Genomic DNA, 8,871 nt, shown 5'->3' with positions numbered 1-8,871 from the left:
TCCAATCAAAAAAAGAAGAGAATAAAGTTTGTAAAAAAGGTACTTAATTGCATGTAAAATACATTGACATGCATAGAACTCAGAATTTTAAGTAAAAGTCTGCTTTCTCAAAAAAAAAAAAAAAAAAAAAAAAAAAAGATGAAAAAAAGAAAGAAAGAAAGAAATCTCCTTCAGTGCTCCCTACAGAGTTTAAGGGGTTGGACTTGAAATGCTGTTGACTGGCAGAAAAACTTTGTAATATTATCAGTTTCCTCACTGTTTCAAACACTTTTTTTGCTGTTATTCAGACATCAACAGTCTCCTGTATTTCCTAGGTTAATCTAGAGTCGAAAGGTCAGAACTTAAAAGTACCTCTTCTTAATAGACAAGGTGTAATTTTCTGCCCCTTTACCACCTGTTTTCACCTCTTTATAGTGCAGAATTGTCTTTGTCACAAACTCAGTTACACTTTGCAGACACTCTCTAGTTCTTTCAGTGTTTACAGTGTTTTCTGATGCTTTTATTTAAAATGTGATAGAAGGTCTCAAGCTTGCAGCACCTTCTGTCAGTCTTCAGGGGTGGCAAGGATGCTCAGCATCCAATAGAGCTACATATCAAAAAACTTCTCTGGCATGCTGTGGTGTGGGCCTCCAGCAAGGAGATCAATAGACACCAGCATTGCAGGCTTTTTGCCTTGGGGAAAAAAAAATATCACATAAGCAGAATCAATGGCATTGTAATATGGATGACATTTTATGTGACTGGGGACAGGGAGAAGTACAGTTATATTTATGAGAGCACATAGCCAACTGGATTTTGTTTATTCTTCACACAGTGTAACATCATTCTCATTTATACTGTGTGAGGTTTTGATTTTCACAATAAAATAAAATAAAATAAAATAAATTAGATAATACAAGGGAAATTTATCATCCTTCCCAAGCACTGGCATAGAATAATCCCTATAAATTTATGACATACAAAACATGGATGTAAATTTCTATTTTAGAAATATCACACATTCACTCTCTCTAGTTTCCCAGCTACAACATAAAGTCAGACCGATGACTCTAAATCAAAATTGCATTCTTCTGACACTTCATCTCTTTGTCATATTGTCTCTTCACAATATCTATGCTACAAAACTCTGCTTCTTTGCCCATTGATAGCATCACAGGACACACATCAATTTTATATGTAACAAGACTGATATATATATAGAAAAAAATCTTACAAATTACATTTGTGGAGAGGAAAACCGTGTTAAACACAACAGCCATTTAAAGAAAACCAATTTGTTTTGCAATCTTTTCAGCTGATATGTAATATTTTGTAGTGTCAAATCGTGCTATATTGGACATATTTATTGTGATGCTGTATATGATATACAACGTATGCTAACATAGAGCTCTGATAGTGCACCTTTTTCATATGGAATAAAAACAGCCTGGCTGTATCCTCAAGTACTGAAATACTTCTTTAACTACTGTCTTCTGTTCTTTTACCACAAGCCTCCTAACATTTTATGCACCATGAGTGATTCAGTCTTTCTGAGTCAATGCAATGCTCTCATTCTAATGTTTTTATACAAAAGTGAGACAAAGGTATCACTCTATTCAATGAAATTTAGTAAACAACCCAACAAATAAATAAATAGTATGAAACAATTTTTAAAGACTTGCTCATTTGGGAGAGTTTTCACCCTTCAATAATATATTGCCTTTATCATAAATATATTATCTGGATCAAAAATTACAATGTATCTTCATTATATATATGCTGAATGACTTAGCTGAGTCTATAGAGATGACTGCAAGTTCGAGTTAGCATAGAAAACAGTCTCTATTTTCAGAATATTTCAGTTAGACAACCTGTTTCATGTACCCTGCTGGTAGGTACATCTGGATAATGTATCCACAGAAATAAGCATGTTTTTAGAGAAATCACTGGACACCAAAAAAAAAAAAACCAAAACCAAAAAAACTTGACAACAACAACAAAAAAACCAACTCATGACTCTTTCATCAGCCTATCTCAGGTGAGAAAACACAGGTCTGTCCCCTTATGTTTCAACAAAACCTCATAGACTTGCATCTTGAAACACTTTGTTATTCTTTTCAGAAGAAACTGTATCTTTGATTCCATATTCAGTTTGACACCTGTCCTTTCATCCAGTATTCCCCTAGGCTTGCCTTCTGAACCTCCACAGAATGATAAAGAAGCATATTTTTCCATTCTAGTAATGGCTGGCATAGCGCTAGACATAATGTTCTGCAGCTATTAAAGGAATACTACATTGGATTTTGGGGGTCTAGTAAATCAATCTGTTCCATTTTATTGTTTCTATGGCCTAAGGTATTTGTTGTTTCTATTCTTGTTTCTTTAATAACATTGCTTTGCATGAGCTTACATGCACTTTTTAAATTTCTCTGATATTGCACCTCTAGAAATCCTAGGCTGATGTCAGTCAGGAAAATTCTCATTTAAACTGAGTTACTAAGCACAATCAGAAGCACAGGATCTGGCTTTTTGATGTGAGGCTGTTGCTGGTCTGAAGTCTTAATAAGAGGTTATGCTAACATGCAAAAAGTATGCCAGAACATTAATTTTTAAAAGATGAAAAATCATAAAGGCTATTGAAAGTGGAAATAATCACTCTCAAAGACAGTTTGTGCTGTGAGTTAATGAAATCCCAAATCTGAAGAGCTTTCTGATATTATAATTACACTTTATGCCTTTTTTGTACAGCTATTATATTCTGCGGAGGGGGAATCTGTTTATTTTAATATAGAGGCACAACAAACTAACATGTTGAAATAACAGACAGGGCTACAATGTCATAGGGCCTTGTAAGTGACTGTCTACTCTTTTCCTACTAGTCTAACTCTATTGACATTCAGATCATTAAAGTGAAATTCACACCAGTGCTCCCAGCCTGCACAAGGCCTACGCATCCCTTAAATCCAACTTAAATTCTCTGAATGGGGCTTGAAAGGACCTCCAGAGATCATCATGTCCAGCCCACCTGCAAAGCAGGCCCCATATAGCAGGCAGTACAATTTTGCATTGCTTAGTTATCTTTTCCAATGGATCATCATTTGACCTTTGCTTCATGTTTGCAAAGTATGGGAACCATCAAACTCATTGTAATTTTCATATTTTAGACTGTTCTAAGTTGTTTTGTTTAAATACACCATTCTCCTTGGATTCTACTTTAGTTATTTCACACAAGACAAAAACAATCTGACAGCCAATCATATCCTGTTTTACAGGGGAAAATAGGCACTTTTGAAATCTGCCTTACCTTATTTGTTTCATCTCAATTCCTACCTAATCAAACCTTCTCTATGCAACTAAACAGCAACATTTAAAACCCATTTGGATCATGTAAATAAATATAAGTTGATATGACAAGCAGCTGAGTACTTTTCATCATTGAAACTGTTAATCAACATTTCATATTAGCAAATCACAGATGAAAAAAAATTCTTAAATAGGGAATCTCTGAAAATTTAAAAAAAAAACGTTCAATCACTTGAACTTGGTGGTCAGATTATGACCTTTTATGCTGCAAAGCCATTACTCACCTGAGATAATTCTTTGTAGTAATTAGATGCATGCATTATCAGTGAGATGAATCAGAATATTGGCATTTTCTAAACTCATATAGCTTAACATAAGGTCTTGCATGTAGAATTCTCTACAGAACATAAACATCTAATTGGAGAACAGTTTCCATTGTACTTCAGAATTTAGTGTCTCTTAAGAGAACACATGCTTCCCCCCAATCCACTTAATGTCAACCCCTTCCCCTTTTTTAAAATAAAATGACCACCAAGTGTCCACCAAGAAAGAGAAAATGTCAGAATTTTTTTATTTGAAAATAGGATATATATCGATATAGATATTAAAGAGCTAATTTATTTCCTTATTCTTTAATCACTGCTCCTGGGGCTCCAGACCATATCAAGAGGGATTCTGACAGCTTACTGTTAGTTTGGAGAAGGAAGAAAAAAATGTATCAGCAGTGAATGATTGTATTAAAGGTTGACAATGATGAAATAGTAGAGGCCGTGCTACAATTTCTGCTCCTTCATTTGTCTTTGTTGATAAAATGAGCACTGTCAGAGGCTCGAGCTCACAGCAAATTTAACGTGACTCTGTTTATCCCTGCCCAGAATAAGGTTTGCACATGATCAGATGATGAATGCAAAAAACGTCCTGGACATCCTTTCTAAGAGAAACATGCAATTTTCCTAGCTTCTTTTTCCTTGAAGGAATAAAGATGGAGAAAACTAATTAGATTTTTCAAGAACATATTTAATTAAATAGCATGACATCCAAAAGTACAAGGGTTGCTCTGAAAGTGATGCCTCCTATATTATGATGTTGGCCTATGAAATCAGAGGCAGATGTTCGTGATATCACAGAATCACAGAATCACAGAATCACCAGGGTTGGAAGGGACCTCAAGGATCATGAATCTCCAACCCCCCCTGCCACACGCAGGGCCACCAACCTTTCCACCTAATGCTAGACCAGACTGCCCAGGGCCCCATCCAATCTGGCCTCCAGGGACTGGGCATCCACATATGGCAGTAAAGTTTGAACCTTCCCACCAATATTCCATTACATTTTGTTGCTGTGTGACAAATGGCATCAGAGAGGCATCCTGACAAAATGGCATCAGACATGAAAGTGTGTATGAAGAAAAGATGTAAAACTGAATTCCTCCATGTGGAAACAAATGGCACCCATTGACATTCACTGATGCTTGCTGCATGTTTCTAGAGACCAAACAGTGGATGTGAGCAAAGTGAGGCAGTGGGTGGTGCATTTCAGCAGTGGTGACAGTGACAGTTGGTAACCTCTGCTGGTGCAGATGATAGCATGTGCGGCATGCAGGCTCCTGTTCATTCCTGGAGAAAATGCATAGCTCCTGGTGGTAACCATCCAGCACACATGGCCGTGCCTTCAGAGTCATCCTGGGTCATGGCTCTGGGTTACTTCATGTTTACATTTATACTTATTTGTTCATTCTCAGGGTGCTGAAATTTATCAGTGATGAAATTCTGCTATATTCCTCAATACCTTCCACCTGTTTCAATTCCCATTTGCCACATACTGTGTAAAAACCACAATTTGTTAATGCAACTGAGCTTTATTTTAGAATTACAGTGGCAATAATCCTGTGATTTATGCAGGCAGAAGGTGCCGAAAGATTAATATATACAGATACATAACTACATGTGTGTGTGTGTGTGTGTGTGTATAATTAAGTAGCTTTCTTAGAGAAAGCAAGAATTTGACACGTCAGCCAACAGTTTACTTCCTAAGATGACACACAAAGGGTCTCCAGCATCGCCCCCAAAACCAAAAAGATAAGGTGATCATGATAAGGCTGCGTCATCGAACAGCGCCCTAATATGAGTCCCACGCCCGCCATCCCGCAGCACCCAGCCCAGCCCTGGCCGCCCGCAGCCCCGCGGCCGCCGCCTGCGTCCTCCCGCACCTCGGGGCAGCAGCGCCCCCTGCCGGCAGGCGGCGTGCAGGCGGCTCAGCGCTTAACTTGGGAGAGCGGAGAGAACGCAGTCGCAAACAAGAGGAGTTCGTTCATCACGTCCTTACGTTTTTAAGCTTCTCGGGTAAAGTTTGTATCGCTATAATTCTTTTCTTTAAAATGCTCGCCTTCACATCCATTTTTTTAAAATATATTTAGGGGTTCACTCCTTCTCTTACCTATTTTAGTCTGTGTTACCTGTCTCTGTCAGTGAAACAGATCAAGGGAATATAGTTACTACTTAATTTAAAATCTTTCTCCATAAAACACTGAAATTTGATTATCCATCATTTCTGTTCTCCTAGAAGAATTTAAAGAAATCTCTAACAAAAAAAAAAAGCTAGTGAAAAGGACTGAAAGTTCACTTGAATCACAGAATCACTGAGTCACAGAATGGTTTGGGTTGGAAGGGACCTTACAGTCTACCCATCTCCAACCCCCTGCTGTGGAAAGAGCAGCCCACACCAGCTCAGGCTGCACAGGGCTCCATCCAAACTGTCCTTGAGTGTCTCCGGGATTGGGGCACCCACAGCTTCTCTGGGCAGCTGTGCCAGTGTCTCACTACTCTCTTAACATCTAACCTAAATCTCCCCTATTTTAGTTGAAAGGCATTCTTTCTTTTCCTATCACTATCTGCCTCTTGTAAAATGTTCATCTCTCTCTTGTAAAAAAGTCATCTTCCTTTTGTTTATAAGCTCTTGTTTATAAGCTTTTGTTTATAAGCTCTCTTTAAGTTGGAAGGCCACAGTGAGGTCTCCCCAGAGCCTTCTCTTTTCTGCAATGAATAACTGCAGCTGCCTTGGCTCACACAGCAGAGGTGTTCCAGCCCTTCGATCTGCTTTGTGGCCCTCCTCCACCAAGTAGTCCACCCTTCAAAACCATATATTTCGAAATTAGTGATAAGGATGTAATGTGGGACCATGACAAAGGCCTTGAAGAAGTCCAGAAAGATGATATCAGGTGCTCCTTCTTTGTCCACCAGTTCTGTCAATAGTAGAAGGCCAGCGCATCGGTTAGGCATAGTCTACCCTGGGTGAAGTTATGCTGGCAGTCATGGATCACCTCCACATATCTCATGTGCCTTAACATCTCTTCCAGGCTATATTTGGAAAATGTTAACTGAAATAGTTCAATTAGCAACAGGTATTGCCTTATCTATATGTTGATATTGTTTGAAGACAGCACACAGTAATATTCAACATTTGATTTCCATCACAATCAAAGGGATATTTTCAGAATGAATTGTCTGGGGTTTTTTTTAGGTTTTTTTTAGTTTTGTTTTGTTTTGTTTTGTTTTGGTACTGAAGTCAGCTTTTAGCTATGAATAGCAAAGTGTTTGAATTTGAAAAGCAAAGACAAAATACAATCTGTGTTCAGCAACATCCTTAAAGCAAATACAAACCAACCAGAACAAACAGCTCCAGGCAAACTAACAGAGTAAACAACAGAAAGCAAAGGGAACAAGGGAAGAGCAGATGGAGGACGCTGTGTTGCACTTTTTTTGTACGTAGAGGTCTTAGAGGGTTTCAGCAACTCCCAGCTCCATTTTTGCCACTGGCATACGAATTAAAATTCTACTATAGGAATGGGAGAGATGAAGTTCTTAAGGCTTTATAACTCCTTAATTAATTTATCTCCTGTCAAATAACACAGCACCAACATATTTTTAGTGCAGTAAGTAGTCCCAGAAAATTTCTCAATCAGTCTTTAGGATTTGATTCTGCAGTAATCCACTGATACCAGCTTCTGTCTTGTTGATTTCACTAGAGTTCCGTGGGTGCAAGAATCAACTCTCATTAACCACTTTGCACAGTCAGGGCTTTTTTCTGTCCTGACTTTGCTGGTGGAGGTTTAATATTCTACGATATAATATAGCTCTTTCCATATACATACATATACTAGTTTTTGTCTTTTGTTCATATGCACTTATCAGCTAGGGTGTCTGCTAGTTAGATTTTTGTCCTGAGGCACTTAACCATCAATCAATACTTCATTATTCTTATTACTCTGCTTTTGTTTCATCTCAGATTGCAGTCTTTATTAGAAAGTAGGCTGCTTTGCAAACTGCAACAGGCTTAAAACACAATTGCGAGTTAAACTGGATAATTAATGTTTTTCTGTTTTTTTGGAACACGCAGTAAAATATATTATCTCAATTTCCATGAAACTTTGATGTAGAATCATTAGCCTTTTTTTTTTTTTTTTAAATCCCAGAAGAACTACTGAAGGAATTACAAGCATTATAACAGAAGCAACTCTGTTTGTATGTAATTCTGCTTGTATTTGTATTTATTTGTGTACTGCTGTCATCAAGGAAGCAGTGTTACACAGTATTAAAATACAATCAGCATCTTTTAGAAACACTTGCAAAGCTGTAACAAAAGGTCTCATTTTTTTTTCTGCCTTATATATTTTCCTTTCTGATCTAACGATTTTCAGAAGTCGTTAGGCTTACAGGAGTCAATAGACAGTGTAAGAGTCCATTAGGTGCAGAAGAAAAGAGAGCACTGAAAAGCAGTCACAATGAGAAGCATAAAACAAGAAAAACAATGGTCCAGCAAACATTAGGAGTGTTATTGAGTACAGATGTTGTCTTAGAAAGCAAAGCATCTGGTACAAGGAGAATATTCTCAGGTTGTGCACTGGCCAATTTAGACCTTCTTTTGTCCCTTTAAGGTCTCTGGAAAAGGATATCTATTTCCCATTAAATTTCAGAAGATTTGTGTGAGCAGAAATGGACTATAACCACCACTGCATCTCATTATTTCCCCTGGACTTTGCAATCTGGTTTTACAGCCAGTTTATATGATAGTAGCACCTGGTATTTTTCCTTATAGCTGCAAATTTCCTTGATTCTTTCCTATGACTTGGCTCTGTTCTTTACAACTAGACTTACAAATGACATCCCTAGCTGTGGTGCCTTATTTCCCTGGTGCCAGGAGCCCACCATGCTGGTTTCTCACTCCCTCTCCTCGGTAGGTCAGGGAAGTACTGACTGTACATTCAGAGAAGACCAAAACAAAGATGTACTGCATGTCCTGCCTGTGGGCTTTCCATTGGCATATCTGCTTGTGTATATTATTTTGCTCTGTGTCAGGAGGCAGTGGGTATATATATATATATATATATAAACAACAAAGACAAGATTTTCAGCTTAACAGATGTCCAATCTACCAAAAAAAAAAAAAAAAAAAAAAAAAAGGCCAAATCCAAAATTCCTATCTTCTTTCTTTGACCACTTGTTATGATTCAAGTGAGATCTTTCTTTTTGTGATTACTGCTTTCCCATACTCTCTGTCAGTCAAGGATGGATGTATCCAAAGCCAACCTAT

The sequence above is a fragment of the Phasianus colchicus genome, chromosome 1 (assembly GCF_987193195.1).
Source record: "Phasianus colchicus chromosome 1, bPhaCol1.hap1.1, whole genome shotgun sequence".
Taxonomy (NCBI): Eukaryota; Metazoa; Chordata; class Aves; order Galliformes; family Phasianidae; genus Phasianus; species Phasianus colchicus.
The sequence above is the reverse complement of the archived record's forward strand: the minus strand, read 5'-3'. Positions refer to the sequence as shown.